At 35.9% G+C, this 10940-nt stretch overlaps 1 pseudogene; it reads right to left on the bottom strand.

Moving 5' to 3' along the window:
- Positions 1 to 1007: 1007 nt before the first annotated feature.
- LOC117108726 overlaps positions 1008 to 10940 on the bottom strand; it is a 14300-nt pseudogene continuing 4367 nt past the window's right edge.

The following is a 10940-nucleotide window of genomic DNA, read 5'->3' as shown; positions in this document are numbered from 1 at the left end:
AGTGTTTTAGAACGGATTACTGCATTCCACACACGAAGTAGTTGCGCTCCATTTAATTAGAAAAATACACTTTTAACAGTGACACACTTCATTCATTATTGTGAATTTGCATCCAAAAATACACAATTATAAAACTTAATACAATGTAACTAACAAAAAAAAAAATGAATCAACCAACCAACACACAAAAATAAAAACACATACACCTGTAAACGTTATGTCCAGATGACCCTCACTAAAAGCAGTCATCAGAGGACCGACCGAGAACCAGCAAAGTATGCCAAGAACCATAAAATACGCTCAAGTTTATGCCATGGACAGGTCCGTAGCGTGGGGGGGGGGTGGTTAAGAGGGTTACGACGAACCGCTCAAAAACTGGAGAAGGTCCGCATTTAAACACGAAAAATTTATTTTCCTAGATAGGCCTATATTTACAATGTTCTCCAGGTTCACTCTCCACTGAAACGAACCTCCCACAAATTAAGTCACGCTACGGGCCTGATAAACACCGCCAAACACATGTGCTCAACGTTTTATGCATAGACGGCGCTATTTATTTGTGCAACGCCACTCAAATAAAAGCGCGTAACGCGTTGTGACACATTTTCAAATTTTCCCGCCAGTGGTGGACCTTTACAGAAACTCTGGAAACACGCAAATCCAGCAAAATGATTTTTAGTTATCAATACAGAGTTAAAAAATGATATAAAATGGTAAAAGAATAATTTAAATCCGACATTTCGTTATGGAGTTTAAACATACTGTTGTTTAAAGCAAAATATTTGAGCAATCAGCCTTCAAAGTTTACGATTTTGGGCATTTCTCAGACAGAAACCATTACCAAATTGTTAAAAATTATTGATTTAACATTGAAAATGGGAAAAATAACAACATACCATGATGTATAGATATAAAGGTTAGTTTAGTGGAATAAAGCAGATTTTAAAAATGCTGACATTCCAGCAAGTTTTGGTCATTATCTCTGAAACACGATTTGCAACAAGTGGTTGGCCTGTCTTTGCCACATTTATTGAAATATTTCATTTAATTCATTTCATTAAACACTAATAGTAGGTCTCCTTTTCAACCCATCCACCTGGTCTGCTACGAATGATGTAACGACGACATTCATCATAGATGAAGATGAGTAGACTGAATGGGAAGGCTGGGAACCACCAATTAATTCTGAAAAATAAAATTTCAAATAATACCATTAATTAGAACAAACATCTTACAACAAACATATTTTATCTTTGTATTACTAAATAGCATTAATATAAATGTCTTTCAACTGGTGAGTCCTAGTGGCAATGATTTGTCCCTTTAACCTTGCATCCTACGTTGTAGTGCTACTTCATTAAAATTATTACTAAACATTTTAACCAGCAGCATTCTTTCCAAGTTGTGGCATTTTTTATCTCTCCACTCAATTTATCTTTATAAGATAATCATAAAATGTTATCAATTTGCTATTTGCTTATGTCATAATATCCAAACATTAAAGAGGACAAGCATAGACAAGTACATGAAAGCATAGGGTTCATCTCCCTACATTATTATCTAAACACAAATATTCACATTCAAAGATAACAAATACTGCAATGAATCTGAAATGAAATATTGCTTTCCTGCAGGCTTCCAAACTGGGTTTGCCTTGTCAGGAGCCTCTGTGTTAAATATTGAATATAAAAAAACTGGGCTTTATACCTGAGTGGGTACATCCTTAGACCATTCTCAAGACCTGGGCAATATGACAGGAATATTGCCAAGCTGATTTCAAATATGACACAAGTGTTCAACACCCAGTTGCTGAAAGTAGATAACATGGATTATATCAAGTAACTGAAAGGTTTTCAAACTACAACATGAATTTTCTTAATTTAGATGTTCAAGTTAAGTGGACATTCTAGTGAATTTATAAATACTACACTGCATTTCATAAATTAGATTTAAAGAGTATGATGATTGGCAACTTACTGCATTCCTTGATCAAGAAGTGAGTTCCTGCGAGTCTTACAAATGATAACACTAGCGCACTTCACAAAGACAATGGTCACAAAGAATGCTGTATGACAGGTGAACTCAAGAACCTTTCGCTGTTGGTATGTCTGAAATATAATGATAAAAAATAATATTGAAAACATGACAATTAAAAACAAACACCATTTAATTTATCCCTAGTCATGCTGCTCTACGCACACAACCACATACGTTCAATGCCACACCATCCTACCAGGTACCCACTTATACTCCTGGGTGGAGAGAAGTAAAGTAAAGTGCCTTGCCCAATGACATAAGCAATGTGATGGGCCTCAGTCTTGAACTCCAAAGGCCCAACACCTTACACACTGTGCCACATGCTACAACACTGTGATGACAAAGTGACTGTAGAACAGGCAGTGCAATATATATTCAACCCAAACGATGTACTAGAACTACTCTTTGCACTGTAGTTGACTGTATCTATAATATGTGTGTGTGATAATTATATTCTAGGTTTTACCATCATCACAAAGTTCAATACAAGCTGAATGACATACCCATTGGGATCCATAAGAATCTTCAACGCTGTGGTTGGTAACATCATCCCACTGTGATCTCAAGCCAACCAAGCGATTAGGCAGGAATCCATTCTCACACATGACGACAAAGTAACTATAGAATCCAGCAAGTGCTTGGGTCATTCCAATCTGTCCATACGAAAAACTGATGAGAGGCTCATTGACCAGCTTATCTTTCTCAGAATCACGAGGTGGGTATTTCATGACGTCACCTTCAGCTTCTTCAAACGCAAGTGAAATGGCAGGCAACTGAAGATCACAACACAAAATCAATATGGGTTAGGGACAGTACCCTCACAAAAAGAACTTCAATTTCAATTCAATTCAATATAAAGTGTGTTTCCATCCAGGATGACCTTATTCATGAGAAATTTCTGCATATAACCCCAAAGCAATCATGTTCAGCAAATATTTTTACCACTGTTTTTATCGCCTACATCGTTATTAATTATCAGAAACACACAAAATTACCAGCGGTTCAACTTCACACCAGACAGCACCTGCAAAATTTCAGCTTCCTACAAGTATTTTTACTACTGGTTTTTGTGTTTTCAAAGTCAGCGTGACCCGGCGACCTCACATTTTTCAAGAACAACAAGGACTAGGTTTATATTGTTGTTAACAATATAAACAAAAATAAAAGCGTTTTTGCTAAACTAAATTTGCACATGAAAACTAATTGTTATATACATTTTTTTTTAATGTAAATATTAAGATACAGGAAGTATCCAGGGGGGGTTTTTATGGTTCGGGAGAACCCCCCTTTTCTAGCAAATCCCCCCTCTTTTTTGGCGAACCCCCCTCTTCAAATTTCCAAAATAAGTCCTACAACCCAACTAATGCACTGCAGACCTACCCAGACACAGACGTTTTCAAACATATCTGCTTTTATAGCATTATTTAGACCCATAAAGCACAAAAATCCTCTTGCTTTTGGGGTTTCGGCGACCCCACCAGGGCTTCGACCGTGGACCTCACGCCCAGAAAACCCCCCCTTGGAAAAACCTGGCTACGGGCCTGAGATATTAATAAATTGTTTGAATCAGTACTCACCACACCAGTAACAAGATCAATACAGAGAATACTGATAATTGCAACTGGTAGAGGTATCGACGCCAAGATGGAAATCAAAAATGGAAATATCTCAGGGATGTTGCTTGTCAGGGTATAGGCAATGGACTTCTTCAAATTGTCAAAGATTGTTCTACCTTCTTCGATAGCAGCCACAATAGATGCAAAGTTGTCATCATGAAGAATCATATCAGCTGCCTGCTTACTGACAACACTACCAGCAATACCCATAGCAATACCTACAGAAAATAATAATAACAATAACAATAATAATAATAATAACAATAACAACTGCTCAACATGGAGATCTTCGTGTTTCAGGTTTTTTTACAGAACCCGATAGATTAGGTAATTACCAACATGTACTAACAACTTTCACACACAAATATCAGTCTGGACGTAAGTGTTATGATATTTTAATGCGACTAATTCTCAGTGACCTAATATTGCATGACGATATTGAAATATGGTTATCTCAGCTTCAGTGTGTGAATATGCATAAAAAACAAAAAAATTGAGTTCATTGAGACATTCACTAAAAATCTGGCGGTGGCTGATAGGGTCTAATATTTTTTATAAACCCCTGACGGTCAGAGTTTTAACCAAGATACACCTAAATTATGTTTGTAACACCCCTTATAAAATACTACAAAACAAGCAAAATCTATAGTCTTTATATCAGAAGTCACAATTGAAAGCGTTAGAAGTGCTTATTAAGAGTCGTAAGAAATTTTTATTAGACTTGTGCATGCTAGACTTGGTAATGTGTGACTGTACACATGCTCTTCTTCTGCTAATTCATCTTAACACTTTCATCTCAATACCCCTACATTTTCAACTCTCTTCTATTTCCCTCTTAAAAATCCTACCGATATCTGCTTTCTTTAAGGCAGGAGAATCATTGACACCATCTCCCGTCACAGCCACAATCTGCTTAGCCCTCTGACAACCTTCTACAATGATCAACTTCTGCTGAGGTGAAGTACGAGCAAACACAATTTCTGTGTGTTCACTGAGAATACTATCTAGGGCTTCATTTGAAATGTCTTTCAATTCAGATCCATGAACAACACAAGCTTTGGCATCACTATACACAAATAAATAATAATCAAATAATGTAATGTAATTTGATAGTGCACATATTACATAAGTTTTTATGCGCTTTAAGTAATACAGTACCACCAGCCACAGCATTTCTTATCCAGAAAAAGCAATTCAATAACAAGAAAGCTTCATTTTTGTCCAACAATACAATGTTAATATAGAAATATATGTCATTTGCCAAATAATGCAATGTGCCTTCTTAAAATTACCTAGATTTTTATGAAATTAAAAATTTGTGATGTGACTATACTCAATCAATCTTACCGTGGGTTTACTTCATTAACTGGTACACTAAGACGCTGAGCAATATCTTCTACAGTCTCATTTCCTTCAGAAATAATACCAACACCTTTAGCAATGGCCTTAGCTGTGATTGGATGATCTCCTGTTACCATGATAACCTAAAAACAAAACAATTACATTATTTTTTACAATATAAACACTTTTAATATTTTTGGAGAAATTTAGTTAGAGTGATGATAACTTTTATTGCATAAAAAAATGAAATTACCTTAATTCCTGCACTTCGACACTTGCCTACAGCATCAGGGACAGCAGCACGAGGAGGATCGATCATAGACATGAGCCCAACAAAACACAAATTATCAAGAGGAAAGTTTACATCACTGTCAACATTGAATTCAAAACCACGAGGAAATTTATCAACAGGTAACCAAAACTGACAGAAGCCTATAAAGAAAAAAAAGGATTGATCATGATGAATGTATATTCAACATACACAGAATAAGTCTCATTATGAGGCATAGAAAGTGGAGTTGTTATTGGCCGTGAGAAAAAAAATCATGTTGTCATGCTTACAATACAAAGGCTCTCATACAAAGTTCTGTTATCTTTCGACAACAAAACATAAAAGTAGTTTGTTTTTTAATTCGACTAAGCACTTACCAAGCACACGCTCTCCTAGACCACCAAGCTCTAAGTAAGCATTGTTGAAAGCAGCTTTCATCTCATCACCCAAAGGCTTTTCAGTTCCATCCAACGATATGGTGCTACAACGATCGAAATTCTTTAACATTTCCACAAGTGAATTCTGCATATTTAGTTAAAGCAGACTCAGATGCATCACCAGTTGTCTCCCTGCAAATAAATTAGTTAATCACAATATTTACATGAAGAGGTTTAGATTGTTTTAGTACATTAGGCTTTACAATAATAATGTAAAGTGCTCCATAACTTAATGTAATTTACAATCCATTCTTGTTATCATACCTTTGCTGCACCGGGACACTCTCTTGACCAGCTTTGAATTCTGATCGATTACAGAGAATAGCAATACGGGTCAATTCTCGCCAGGTTAGAGATTCCTTGCTCGTGGTACCACCGCCTAAGTCAAAACAACAGTCAACCATTAATGCATTTTCTAAGAGTACACTTAAAATTACATTTGGAATGGACACTGTTGGTTTAATTGAATTGCTGGAACAAGCACACCAAATATGCCTTGTGTTGATGGCAGTAAAGAACATCTGGTGGATATACGTTTATGCTTTGTCCAAGTTCTACCAAAATGTTTAGAAATACTACTTTAACAATTAAATGATGGTGCAACACTGCATATTTTACACTACCAAGCTACACATTCAAAGTAAAGAATGTGGTAACTTACCAGATTGATCTTCAGTTGTGTCAGCCTCAACAATTGAATTGCCAAACCACAAATGAGCCACTGTCATTCGGTTTTGTGTCAAAATTCCTGTTTTATCAGAACAAATGGTTGAAGTAGATCCCAAAGTCTCTACAGCTTCCAAGTTCTTCACCAAACAATTTTTCTTAGACATTCGTTCGGTAGACAGTATAAAATAAAACTACAAAATAAAACAAGCATCAACTAATAGGGGAGCTGATGGGGGGGGGGGACTTGATGATCAGTTGAGGGACGGTAATTCGCAAAATATGGTGATTTTTAACTACTTGACCATGATTTTTGGGAAAGGGGGGGCCCCCCAAGAGTAATTTTTGGGGGCCGTGCTATATATTTGGGTGAATCCAATGCTACCATGAATAAGAAACTATACTCACCGCTGTGACTATTTTAAAAGCCTCGATTTTTGAACAAATTGAGGCGATTGCAGCTTCTAGTAGCGGGTAGTCGGACCAGAAATAGGCCGCGAACAATGTCATAATTCCAAAAAATATTGGAATTCTAATATTGTGGATAAAATGCTTGATCTTCCTTGCAATGTTAGTCTTGCCCACATCAAGTCCAAATGCTGAGTTAGCACTACGTCCAATATATGTTTTTTCACCACACTGAATTACAACGCCTTTAGCGTTCCCTGACAATACAGAATAAACATTTATTCTCAATTTCAATAACATTGCAAAAAAAATCCTAAAAAACATGATTTTATTATTATTCTCTATTTGACTAAGTTTTGATTGAACAGAATTCACTACTATAATAGGCATCAGAGACAAGCTACCTAGCGTATTAAAGCTGTCGCTTCAATATACTGGTCCAAATACTGCACGAGGTGTTTCAGAACACACATCAATCTTACAGTAAATAAATAATTATACCTGCTGAAAATGAAAGCATCTGTGACTGATTAACCTTCTACTGCATTGGTAGAGAAAAATGCGATGTTTCTGGTTTCAAGTGGATTATCATTTGTGAACTCTGGTCCACGAGACTGAGGTTCAGATTCACTAGTCAGTGAGGAATTGTCCACTTTCAAACTTCTTGCTTCGATTATGCGGATGTCAGCAGGAATTCGATCTCCACTTTTCACCTCAACGATGTCACCAACAACAACATTCTCAGCATTAATAGAACTCCATTGACCATCGCGCAGAATCAAAGCTTCCTAAACATAACATAGGAATTTACCATTAAAATTTATTTTAGTTTTATTATTTTAATATGACCAATTTAATACCTAAACTGAATTTAAAAAGAATGAAGAATAAGTTGAAAAGCCTACCTGTGGCACCATCTTTTCAAAGCTTTCCATGATAGCAGCACTCTTAGCTTCTTGATAATAAGAGAAACATCCAGTAATGATGACCACAATGGCTAATACAAGTCCCTGGTACAACTAATATGTAAACACATTCAATTACTAACATATGAAGATAACATACAAAGGAACACTTGTTATTATGTTAAACGGCACCTAAAATGTATTGACTTAGCTGCCAGCCATGTTTAGGAGTGGAGGTGGTGTGTGTAATGTTAGTTTCCCTTGTACAAGGAACTTTTATCCAAATTGTGTTGTATTATTTGGGGAAATATTGAACTATAAAATACATATTTTCAGATCCATTATTACATTAACTTGAATTTGTACAAATAAAGAAGTACACATTTTTAATATTTTCTAATCTAAACTCTTGTTATTTGCCAGCTGTAAGATTTGCAAGCACTTATTTAAAAAAATTTCAAATTTGCTAAATAGTAGACAATAAAACTAATGTTAATGAAACTCTCCAAAGAGCCTCTCTTACTATTGAATACAATTGCTAAGGCCCACAAACACTGGTTAGTTAATTTGTGGTTTGACACAATTTGGAAAGACTCATTTTAGATTTACAAACTAGCTACATGAGGATAACATTAAAAGAAAAAAGTAAAGTAAATTGTTATACTACTCTTCAAGCAATAAAATGAAACATGTTGGAAGTGGTAGTTCTTCGATTAAAAACAGAACAAATCTTTTATAAGTATAAAGCAGTAAACTTTTCCAATTGATTTAACTGAAAAAACTACAAATAAAACCAAGCAGTTTGCAAAAGATTTAAACCCAAAGCAAAGTGTTATATTATCCATTTAAAAACAAACTTTTTTTTTTTCATTTCCATAAGTGTTAAAGCATATGGGTTGGTTTGATGAGTTTTTCTGAGTTTTCAAAAGGTTCTTTAATTCCATTTGTCTACATCAATGTATTGTGAAAGTATTCACAAAAGATTGATGACAAATTACTTGACCTGAGGAGCATGTTGCTGGTGCGCAACTTGTTCCACTCACATTATCTTTAACAGCCTCATCAAATCCAGCATTCCAACATTCAATGCCAAAAGCAGAGAAACAAAGAATGGATCCAACCCAAAGTGGGATTGTAAAACCGCCAAACAACTGCTTACAAAATTTGATCCATTCTGGTGTCTTTGGAGGTGGTGTTAATGAATTGGGCCCATCACGCTCCAGAATTTCTTTGGCTCTAGCTTTAGTTAGCCCCTATAGTTCAACAAGCAAAAAAAATGGTTAGTGGTAACAACAAACTAGAGTTAATTATAACTTTGATGCAAACTTACATTGTCTTTCACGGCTTTATCAAATCCACTCTTGCTACATTCAATGCCAAAGGCAAAGAAACAAAGAATGGATCCAACCCACAGTAGGGTTGCAAAACCACCAAATAACTGCTTACAGAATTTGATCCACGCTGGCGTCTTTGGAGGTGGAGTTAACCGATTTGAGCCATATAGGGCCAAATTCCTGGCAACAATTTCCGGAGTCAATCCCTAAATGTTTTGTGTCACCAAAATGCCATGTGCAATTTTCATTGATAAGCAGATTTTAACTACCAAAGATTGCAAACAAAAAACACTGGCAAAAACATTTTTAACCTAGACATAATAACCAGCACTGACAAATCATCATCAGTATCAACATATTTGACTTCAGGCACATTCTCCGGTAAAGTGCTCAACTTTGCCATTTTCGTGTCGCTTGCATTCGTGTAGCTTGTTCAAGCTTGTTCGACCCGTTATAAATGATTATAGTAGTTTAGTTTATACACGGGAGTTATATTAGTAAAATATAAGAAGCTAGCGGTAGTAACATGTCGGGAAATCATAAAATAATAAAGCTGAAAATGCATAATCTTTGTTTTTCCCCATGTCGCCAGCCAAGATGCGTTCCATATAATGTTCCCCTGCTCGTTACATATGAGTGCATATCACAGATAATGCATACTATTTAACAGCCTGCATTAGGCCCTAATTATAGAGTATAAAACTTGACAATATCAAGTCACCGAATTTTTACAAGAGCTTCTTCAGAGCATGTCGCCAATATTGCAACCAGATACGTTACCGTTTTTCACATGGGTACTAACGTGCGAAAATAATAAGGTAGATGAATGTTTCCATATGAGTTTAATCAAGTTGACTTGGATGTTACATAACATATTTGGTATATGAAAATGTAGCTTTAAAATATTGATGTACAAGTGTATTAATGTCAAAAACGCCCTGTGTTACGTTCATGTCGCAACAGATACGTTACCTACATTCCACTGCCCTCTGGAAAAACGCCGTGCATTATGAAGAGCAATTCTATACCATACGTTAGTATGTCAAGTGTCACCTGATCGAATGTAAAGATTAAGTTGGTAAGTATGCAGTTTTGACCAAAGACTTTCGATTAAGAAAAGAGTCAGCCAGATACGTTACGACAAATACGTTACGACGGATACGTTACTATTGTGCAAACGAGACCTACGCGTCATCAATTCCCGCGTTCTTCACATACGACTTACATTTTCGACAACCTTGAATGGCGAACAACATTATTGCGCTAAGCCGTTGCTATATTTAGTGGTATTTTGTCGAATACACTGTCCACAGTGGTGAGTAAGTTTATCAAGTATATTTCAGAATAATTTTAGAATGTATTGGGCCAAAAATAAAAGGTTTGGAGCATATTTATAGACATAATTCTATGTATACACATGTAAGGCTATCAACAGGCTATGAATGGTTCGTATATGGTTTAGTATGTAAACGTATTAACAACGTAGTAGACCGTTGACAAACTGGTAACGTATCTGATCAGCTTTGTAACGTATCTGTTAAAATGTTGTTCTTTCATTTACAATCATAACTAGGATAATACAGCTGTAGAGTGACATCTTATCTTTCAAATATATAAATGTGAAACTAGCGGGTATGATTCAATGGGGGAGTTGAACAGGGGGAATGGTAAGAGCCAAGCTTTTACCAACTGTGAAACTGAGCGGAGGGCTCGGTAACGTATCTGTTACAACATTATTCTTTCATTTGCAATACATTGTGACGGCAATACAGCTGTGTATGGTGGCACTTCGGAAAGTTTGAGTTCCAAACCAGTATGATAAAAAGTATATTCAACGATTTACGTTGATACAGTGTTGAGGAGCACCCTCAATTTCTTTAGCCATGATGGCAGATTTTTGAGCGTACACGAATTGCAAATAATAT

The sequence above is a fragment of the Anneissia japonica genome, unplaced genomic scaffold, assembly GCF_011630105.1.
Source record: "Anneissia japonica isolate Jap-2015-1 unplaced genomic scaffold, ASM1163010v1 scaffold128_len593404_cov183, whole genome shotgun sequence".
Classification (NCBI taxonomy): domain Eukaryota; kingdom Metazoa; phylum Echinodermata; class Crinoidea; order Comatulida; family Comatulidae; genus Anneissia; species Anneissia japonica.
The sequence above is the reverse complement of the archived record's forward strand: the minus strand, read 5'-3'. Positions and strand labels throughout refer to the sequence as shown.